The following is a 9,372-nucleotide window of genomic DNA, read 5'->3' as shown; positions in this document are numbered from 1 at the left end:
TTATCAGAAAATTTGTACCATTTGGTAACATGAATTTTGCTTTTCCCATTCCTTTTATTAAATCCGCAGGACCTGATATAGTATGTACCGTTCCTTCTGTTGCTTTAAAATCAGTGAAATATTTTTTAGATTTGAGTATAGTGTGTGTGGTACCACTGTCTGCAATACAAAGTTCCCCACCATTTGACTGATTTTGCACTCCAGTAATATACATCATGAACTTCAAAATATGATAAACAAATAATGAGTACATAATTCATCAATATATTTCATTTAGAAATATGTTATAAACGAAAGTACATAATAAGGAAACATATAGTAAAGTAGATATGGTATAGATCGTAAATCTACATCCATTTATTTGATATGGACATATAATAGGAAATTTATTCATTAAAGTAGTCACTTGTTGGCTCAGTGATTTTTGTATCAAGGTCATCCACAAGGTTTGCCTCCTTTCCTTTTCCTTTTAGGGATTCCTGGTATTGATTAACAGAATATTGATTTGTTCGACAGTTTTTAGACCAATGGCCAATTTTACCACATCGATAACAAGAATCTTCAATATTCTTTGAAGAGCTTCCTTCAACATTATGATTTATGAAATTGTATGGTGGTTGAAATTTATAATTTTGTGGATTATTATTTCTTTGTCCACGACCACGACCACCGTAACCATTACGACCACGAACACCACCACGACCATTACCATAAGGGTGATTTCGAACATAGTTATGATTTTTATTATTTTTATGGTAATTTCCATGATGATGGGTTTGGCCAATATGACCACGACCTCGCTCACGTCCTCGTCCAGGTGTATTTCTTTTATTTTTATTATTATTGTTAATAGCATTAGCTTCAGAGAATGGTAGCGCACCCGTAGGACGAGACTCTTGATTCTTCATTAGTAATTCTTTATTCACTTCTACAACTAAGAGATAAGTTTGAAGTTTGGAAAAAGTTTTGTAATTCTGCAATCTTAAATTTTCTTGTATAGTAATGTTTGCAGAATGCATTGTGGAGAAAGTTTTCTCCATCATATCAGCATCACTTATTTCTTGACCACAGAATTGAAGCTTTGAATGAATCTTGAACATGGTCGAGTGGTATTCACTTACCTTTTTAAAGTCTTGGAACCTTAGATTTCTCCATTCTTCCCTCGCAGCTGGGAGTAATATTTCCTTTTGATTATCGAATCTACTCTTGATACTTTCCCATAAAACATGTGGATATTTGATAGTGAGATACATATGTTTTAAGGTGATATCAATATGTTTGCGAATAAAAGCAATTGATTTTAATTTATCTTGATCAGAACAAGTATTGTTTTCTTTTAAAGTTTCTAGAATACCCAATGATCCAAGATTTATTTCTACATCCATGACCCATGATGTGTAGTTTGTTCTTGATACGTCTAGGGCATCAAACTCAAGCTTTGATAAGTTTGACATTTTCTATTTTCAGAAAGATGAACAACATAAATTATAATCATAATCAATTTCTAACAGCATGAAATTAGAATCATTTTAAATTCATAAGTAGCAAACAACAGAATAATGGTATGATTACAAATAACAAAACCACAAGGGCAGGATAGAATATAGGTTCACCCGGTGGTATATTAGCAACAATGATGATAGTAAATATGACCAATACAATAGGAAAAATCATCCTTGTGTGAATCATCTTTACAAAAACTTTTTGAGAGTGGTAATCTGAGAAAATGAAGATCGATTTGTGAAAATGTGAAAACGGAGATGTTTATTTTATATTTGAAAAATATAGTCGTTGTAACGTCGTCAGTTGACGTTAACAACCGTTATGTATATATGACCGTTGTAGCGTTGTTAGTTGACGTTAACGACTGTTATGTACTCGTTATATTAATAATAATTTTAATAAAAGAATTTTATTATTATAAATATGATTACTATAAAATACATTTAGTATAAATATGTTTAGTATAAATACGAAAATTAAGGGAATAAACATATTATGCATAAATAATAAATTTAAGAATATACATTAGTATGCATGAAATAAGTAATGATTAATTGCATAAGTAATCATAAATGTTAGATAACATAAATATAAATGTTAGTGAAGTTAATAAGAATTAAATTACAGAAATATAATTCAGGCGGTATAACCGACCATATATAACATAAATATAAATGTTAGTGAAGTTAATAATAGTTAGATTACAGAAATATAATTTAGGCTGTATGACCGACCATATATAACATAAATATAAATGTTAGTAAAGTTAATAATAGTTAGATTACAGAAATATAATTTAAGCGGTATAACCGACCATATATAACATAAATATAAATGTTAGTGAAGTTAATAATAGTTAGATTACAGAAATAATTCAGGCGGTATAACCGACCATATATAACATAAATATAAATGTTAGTTATGATGATAATAATATTTACCTTACTAATAAATAATAGAAGATATCGTTAAAGAATTTTTTTTAATTATTATTATTACCTTGATTAGTGACTTGTGCTTGCTTAGATAAACCTTGATTATACGGAGCACTTCGTGCTGATAACGTGTTATAATTCAGTAGGCTTATAACTACCTTTAGTAAATAGTATCTAATTAAAGAATAATAGAAAGGAGAGAGAGAGAATGTATATGTGAAATATATTCAAGAGAGTGCATCTTTTACAAACTACATCATCATGTATTTATAGTAAAAATAAACTACTGTGCAATTTGATAGGTGAGTTGTAGCCATAAAATTGGAACACATTATCTGACTTTCATAACACACACCACCTGATTTATTCTCCCACCCACTCATCAATCCCACCTCATCTCCAGACTTCCTAATATATCCAATTCAATTATAACCACATTAAAAATAAGACCACCAAAGAATATTTATGCATTAGATCATCTTTAAGCATAAAAATAAAAGTCACATAGATCAACACCACCAATTAAAACATTGAAAATGCCTCAATTAAACTTAATCATGTTGGTTTTTACTCTTTCTTTATGTGTTCCAATGGAAGCTTTATTCACCATTCTTGATGTTGCACCAAATTCTAAAGATTTCATAACCTGTCTCCAATCCATGTCTTCTAACAAAAATCTCATTTTCACTTCTATAAACTCTTCTTTTTTGCCAATTTGGCAAGTGGGAGTGAACAATGCTAGATTCGATAAATCGTACACGCCTAAGCCATCAGTCATCGTAACGCCCCTCCATGAAACCCACATCCAAACAACTCTTTTTTTTCCAAGAAACACGGCTACGAGATGAGGATCAGGGGCGGAGGTCATGACTTTGAGGGTCTCTCGTCCACAGCTGATTTTCCATTTGTCATGCTTGATCTTAACAACATGAGGTCTGTACACGTGGACGTAGCAAATAAGGTCACGTGGGTCCAGGGTGGTGCGACGCTTGGTGAACTCTACTACGCTATTTCTCAAAAGACTGACACTTTGTATTTTCCGGCTGGTGCTTGCCCGTCAGTAGGTGTTAGTGGGTATTTGAGTGGTGGTGGCTATGGAAACCTGATGAGGAAATATGGTCTTGGTGCTGATAATGTTGTCGATGTTCGGTTCATGGATGTGAATGGAAACATTCATGATAAAAATTCAATGGGCGAAGATTTGTTTTGGGCAATTCAAGGTAGTGGTGCTTCAAGTTTCGGAATTGTTCTTGCTTGGAAACTAAGGTTAGTTCAAGTGCCCGAATTAGTAACTCTTTTCATGGTGAAGGTAACTTTGGAACAAAGCGCGACGAAAATTTTTCATAAGTATCAATACGTTGCACCAATTATAGATCGAAATTTGCACATAAGAGTTCAAATATTCAGCCAAAATAGTAATAGTAATAGTAATATGGACAATAATAAAAGAACTATACTAATGTCATTTGAAGGAATTTATCAAGGTACAATTGATACATTGCTTCCATTGCTAAACGAAAACTTCCCGGAGCTAAATGTCACACGAGAAATTTGCAAAGAAATGCGAATGGTTTAATCAAGCCTCGTGTTTGGAGGCTTCCAAAGCTCAACCCCAACAGAGATCTTTATGAATCGATCCGCAATCACTAAGTTGAACTTTAAAGGCAAATCAGACTACATTCGGACACCGATCCCTATATCCGGGCTCGAAAAGATTTGGGAAAAGATTCTTGAAAACGATGGATCAGAATTATTGATAGTCAACTGTTTTGGTGGAAAGATGAGTGAATATTCAGAAACCGCGATTCCATATCCTCATAGAATTGGAGTGTTGTATCATATGTTTAAAATGATTGACTTTAGCGATCAACCTTTAGATAAGACCGAAATATCGCTAAAGCGGATACATTGGCTGCAAAGCTTTGATAAGTTTCTAGAAGCGTATGTATCAAAGAACCCAAGGGAAGCATATTTGAAGTACAATGATCTTGATTTGGGTGTTGGAAGTGCAACTTATGAAGACGCGAGTATTTGGGGTGAAAGATACTGGAAGAAGAGAAGTTGATTCGAATCAAGGCTAAAGTTGATCAGCATAATTTCTTTAGGCACCCACAAAGTATACCAGTTTTCTAAGCGCATGTATCGGACTCGTGAACTGAAGCTGTCACTTATCCACGTCAAATATGTCTTTTTTCTTTCAATATATCGTCACAAAGCAATCACAAATGTACCACGTTACCACTCAGGTTTGCCTGATGTAACAACCTAAACCAACCCTCGACCAAACCACGCGAAAATACAAAATAAAAAAAAATTCCTGTGCAGCATACCCGCGCGGCGCGCCAGGTAGGGGCGCGGCGCGCCAAAGTGGTCTGTCCGGAAAGTTTTAAAATGCGAAAAAGATCGGCTAGTTCCCGACATTTTTAGACGACATGCTTTTAACCACACATTCAAATATGTAAAACTATCACGATTCAAACATAAAAATGATGTTTTACAAGTGGGGCCCACATCGGCCATTTTACGAGTTTAATACAATTTACGAGTTTCGACCACCAAAAAGTTTAAGTTCCAAACTACACAATGAGCATGGCGTTTGGGATTAAACTACCCAACTATCGGTCAAACTCCAAGAGCTATTATAGCCAAAAGCGTCCCCTAGCATCAAGCAGGATCTCTAGTCCAAAACGATGCCCTTACCCTTGTCCAAAACCGAACCTATAAAATGGTAAACAATGAGAGGGTAAGCAAAGCTTAGTGAATGCAATAATTATACGAATACATATATAATTATACCTACTTGCATACACTTACACACCAAACCGCAAACACGCTAGCATACACATTTAGCTTACCGTCACAATAACGAGCTATAAATTACCAATACTACAAGCTAGCATAACAACCGCATATGAATATAACTCGAATAATATAATATGCTTACAACACAAATAACCATGGTTAACCAATAGTACAAGGGAACGGCGCTCGCGAAAACGCCATCGGGGTTCACAACATCCGTTAGGGCACTTAACACCTCGCACCACTAACCCCTAGGGTGGCACCTTAACACCTCGGCACATCACCCCGAGTGGCATCTTATCACCTCGATGCATCACTCATTATTTTACGGAGTGGTGTCTTAACACCTCGACACTACACTCCTAGGTGGCATCTTAACACCTCGATGCTACACCCGAGTGGCATCTTAACACCTCGATGCTACACTCTTCACGTGAAACGTGGTGTCTTAACACCTCGACACTACACCTTTCACGCTACAACAAATAGATACATTATATACATACGCATATAATTATTCCACTCACCTCAAAGTCTTGTGAAAAGATACTCGAGCTTGCAAGACCTCAAAGTAACGTACCTATCATATTATACACATCATCAAACGCAAACTCAAGTCGGTCAACCAAACCCTTTCACCATTCTAAGCCATTTTGACCCAATGGTGCAATTTCAACCCATTTGCACCCTTAACCCTAAATTGGGTCAACACACACCAAAACCCTAATCATTCGTCAAGATGGGTTTAAAACACATTTAGGTCACAAGGCTAACTCGTTTTCATAATTGCTAGGCCACTTAGGTCATTAAAGACTCATTTGACCCATTTCAAGGTCAACACACCCATTTGGGTCATCCATACCCAATAACACCCATTTACATATTATTAAAGTGTTCTAGCACTAACTAACTAAATTTAAGACTCAAAAGTCCAATTAACACATTCAACCCTAGGTTAGTCATCAATGAGCCTTCATAACCCATATTCACCCAAAATCCCCAAAATACTAACAAGATGGGTCTTTGGTTTATCACTAACCCAAACCCTAACCCTTAAAGCAATTAAAGTACGAAATTGGGTTTTATAACTTACCAACATAATCACCACGTAGCTATCGACTAGATGAACGACTTTAAAACTTGCATCAAGACCCGATTCAACCTCTTTCACCCTTTAATGGAGCTCTCTCTCTCAAGGATTGAACTCTCTCACTAAAATTCAATTGGAGGAGATAAGGTTGTTGTGGGAGTAGTAAATGAGCTCCCCAAAACTGATCTAGGGTATTAAATTCGGCCCCAAAGTGAACTTACACAATTGCCCTCAAAATATCTATTTTAAAAGAAGAGGAGAATCTGTCGCAGACAGATGGCGCGGCGCGCGACCCTCCCAGTTCAGCATCTTTTAACTTTTTAATTATGTGCAACAATAACCCCAAACTTGAGTAACCCATATACACATATGTACACTACGAATACTCGGGTCTTACAACTCTCCCCCACTTATTCGGATTGCGTCCTCGCAATCCAAGCCGCATGACACGAGGGAAGATAAACTAACACGAACTCTTCGGGCTCCCAAGTGAACTCAGAACCTTTACTTCGTCGCCATTGAACCTTAAAGGTCCTCACCTCTTTATTCCTCAACATTTTCACCTTCTCGTCAAGGATAGCAATCGGTTCCTCGACATATTCTAACTTGTTGTTTAGCTCGATCTCGTCTAAAGGCATCCATGAGGAATCATCCGCAAGACACTTACGGTGGGAAACATGAAACGTATTATGGATCCCCGCAAGCTCTTCGGGTAATTCTAATCGATATGGAACTTCACCAACACGAGCTAAAACCTTGAACGGCCCAATAAACCGAGGAGCTAACTTTCCCCATTTTCGAAATCGAATAATACCCTTCCATAGCGAAACCTTAAGCATCACCATATCGCCTTCTTGGAACTCAATCAATCGCCTACGTCTATCGGCATACGACTTTTGCCTATCTTGAGCCTTCTTCAAATGTTCCCGAATCAAATTGATCTTGCTATTAGTCTCTAAAACCAAATTGGTACTTCCGATCTCTCTTTGACCCACTTCTCCCCAACAAACGGGAGTTCGACACCTACGCCCATAAAGCATTTCGTAAGGTGGCATCCCAATACTAGTATGATAACTATTATTGTACGAGAATTCCACCAAAGGCAAATGCTCATCCCAACTACCACCGAAGTCAATGATGCACGCCCGTAGCATATCTTCCAAAGTTTGATTCGTACGTTCGGTTTAACCGTCCGTTTGAGGATGATACGCCGTGCTCAACTTCAATTGCGTACCCATATCTTCATGAAACTTTTCCCAAAACCGAGATGTAAAACGGGTATCTCGATCCGAAATAATAGATATAGGAACTCCATGTCACGAGACCACTTCCTTGATAAACAACTTAGCCAAGGCCTCCGACGATATCGCTTCTTTAATGGGAAGAAACAAAGCGCTTTTTGTCAATCGGTCAACTATAACCCAAATAGAATCGAATTGGATTCTCTCCGTTTTACGTAACTTTGTAATGAAATCCATGGTAATGTGCACCCATTTCCATTTCGGGATTTCTAACGGTTGCAACTTACCATACGGCTTTTGGTGTTCGGCTTTTACTTGTAAACACGTGACACATTGCTCAACATACTTCACAACATCACGTTTCATGCCCGGCCACCAATAATCTTTCTTCAAGTCATGATACATTTTCGTCGCACCCGGATGAATGGAATATTTTGACTTATGTGCTTCATCAAGTAGCACCCGTCTGTAATCACCCATCTTAGGCACCCACACCCTTCCTTGAAAGGACAACAAACCACGCGAGCCCATAGTAATGAACTCCGATTGGCCCACGATTCGTTCCACATGCTTATTGTGAACGTAAGCCTCTATTTGAATCTCGTCAAGCTTCTCAAGAAAATCGTTGGAAATAATCAAACGTAATGACCCCACTTTTATCGCCGGATGTTGACTCTTTCGACTCAACGCATCCGCGACAACATTCGCCTTACCCGGATGATAAAGTATTTCACAATCGTAGTCTTTCACCACATCCATCCACCTACGTTGGCGATAATTCAAATCTCGTTGATTAAAGAGATGTTTCAAACTTTTATGATCATAATAAATCGTACACTTGACACCATACAGGTAATGGCGCCAAATTTTCAACGCATGCACAACTGCCGCCAACTCAAGATCATGAGTCGGATATCTCTTTTCGTGTTCCTTTAATTGTCGAGAGGCATAAGCGATGACTTTACCTCTTTGCATCAGAACACACCCGAGCCCATTTAGCGAAGCATCATAATAAACCGTCATATCTTCGACACCTTCCGGTAATACTAACACCGGAGCTTGACACAACTTCTCTTTTAACAATTGAAAAGCAATTTCTTGCTCGTTCTCCCAATTAAGCTTAGCATTCTTTCACGTCAACTTCGTTAATGGAGAAGCAATCTTGGAAAACTCTTTCATAAACCGACGATAATAACCGGCCAATCCGAGGAAGCTTCGGATTTCCGTAGGCGTAGTCGGTCGTCCCCAACTCTTCACCGTCTCGATCTTCCCCGGATCTACTTGAATACCGTCTCTGTTCACAATATGACCAAGGAATTGGACTTCCCTTAACCAAAATTCACATTTGGAGAACTTAGCATACAACTTCTCCTTTTGTAAAGTCTTCAATACTTCACGCAATTGACGTTCATGTTCGTTCATACTTTTCGAGTAGACTAGTATGTCGTCAATGAACACAATCACCGACTTGTCCAACATAGGTTGGCACACCCGGTTCATAAGATCCATGAATGCCGCCGGTGCATTCGTAAGACCAAAAGGCATCACCACAAACTAAAAATGCCCATACCGCGTTCTAAAAGCCATTTTCTCAATGTCTTCCTCACGGACCCGCATTTGGTGATAGCCGGACCGTAGGTCGATCTTAGAGAAATACGTTGCACCTTGAAGTTGATCAAATAAATCGTCAATCCTAGGTAATGGATAACGATTCTTGATCGTCACTTTATTCAACTCACGGTAATCAATGCACATACGCATACTACCATCTTTCTTCTTCACAAATAACACCGGAGCGCCC

General features: G+C 37.6%; 1 pseudogene; it reads left to right on the top strand.

Moving 5' to 3' along the window:
* Positions 1 to 2,974: 2,974 nt before the first annotated feature.
* Positions 2,975 to 4,571, top strand: LOC139860136 (tetrahydrocannabinolic acid synthase-like; annotated as a pseudogene).
* The last annotated feature ends 4,801 nt before the right edge of the window (positions 4,572 to 9,372 follow it).

This window comes from Rutidosis leptorrhynchoides, chromosome 7 (genome assembly GCF_046630445.1).
Source record: "Rutidosis leptorrhynchoides isolate AG116_Rl617_1_P2 chromosome 7, CSIRO_AGI_Rlap_v1, whole genome shotgun sequence".
Lineage (NCBI taxonomy): Eukaryota > Viridiplantae > Streptophyta > Magnoliopsida > Asterales > Asteraceae > Rutidosis > Rutidosis leptorrhynchoides.
Note: the sequence above shows the minus strand (reverse complement) of the source record. Positions and strands in the feature narration are given on the sequence as shown.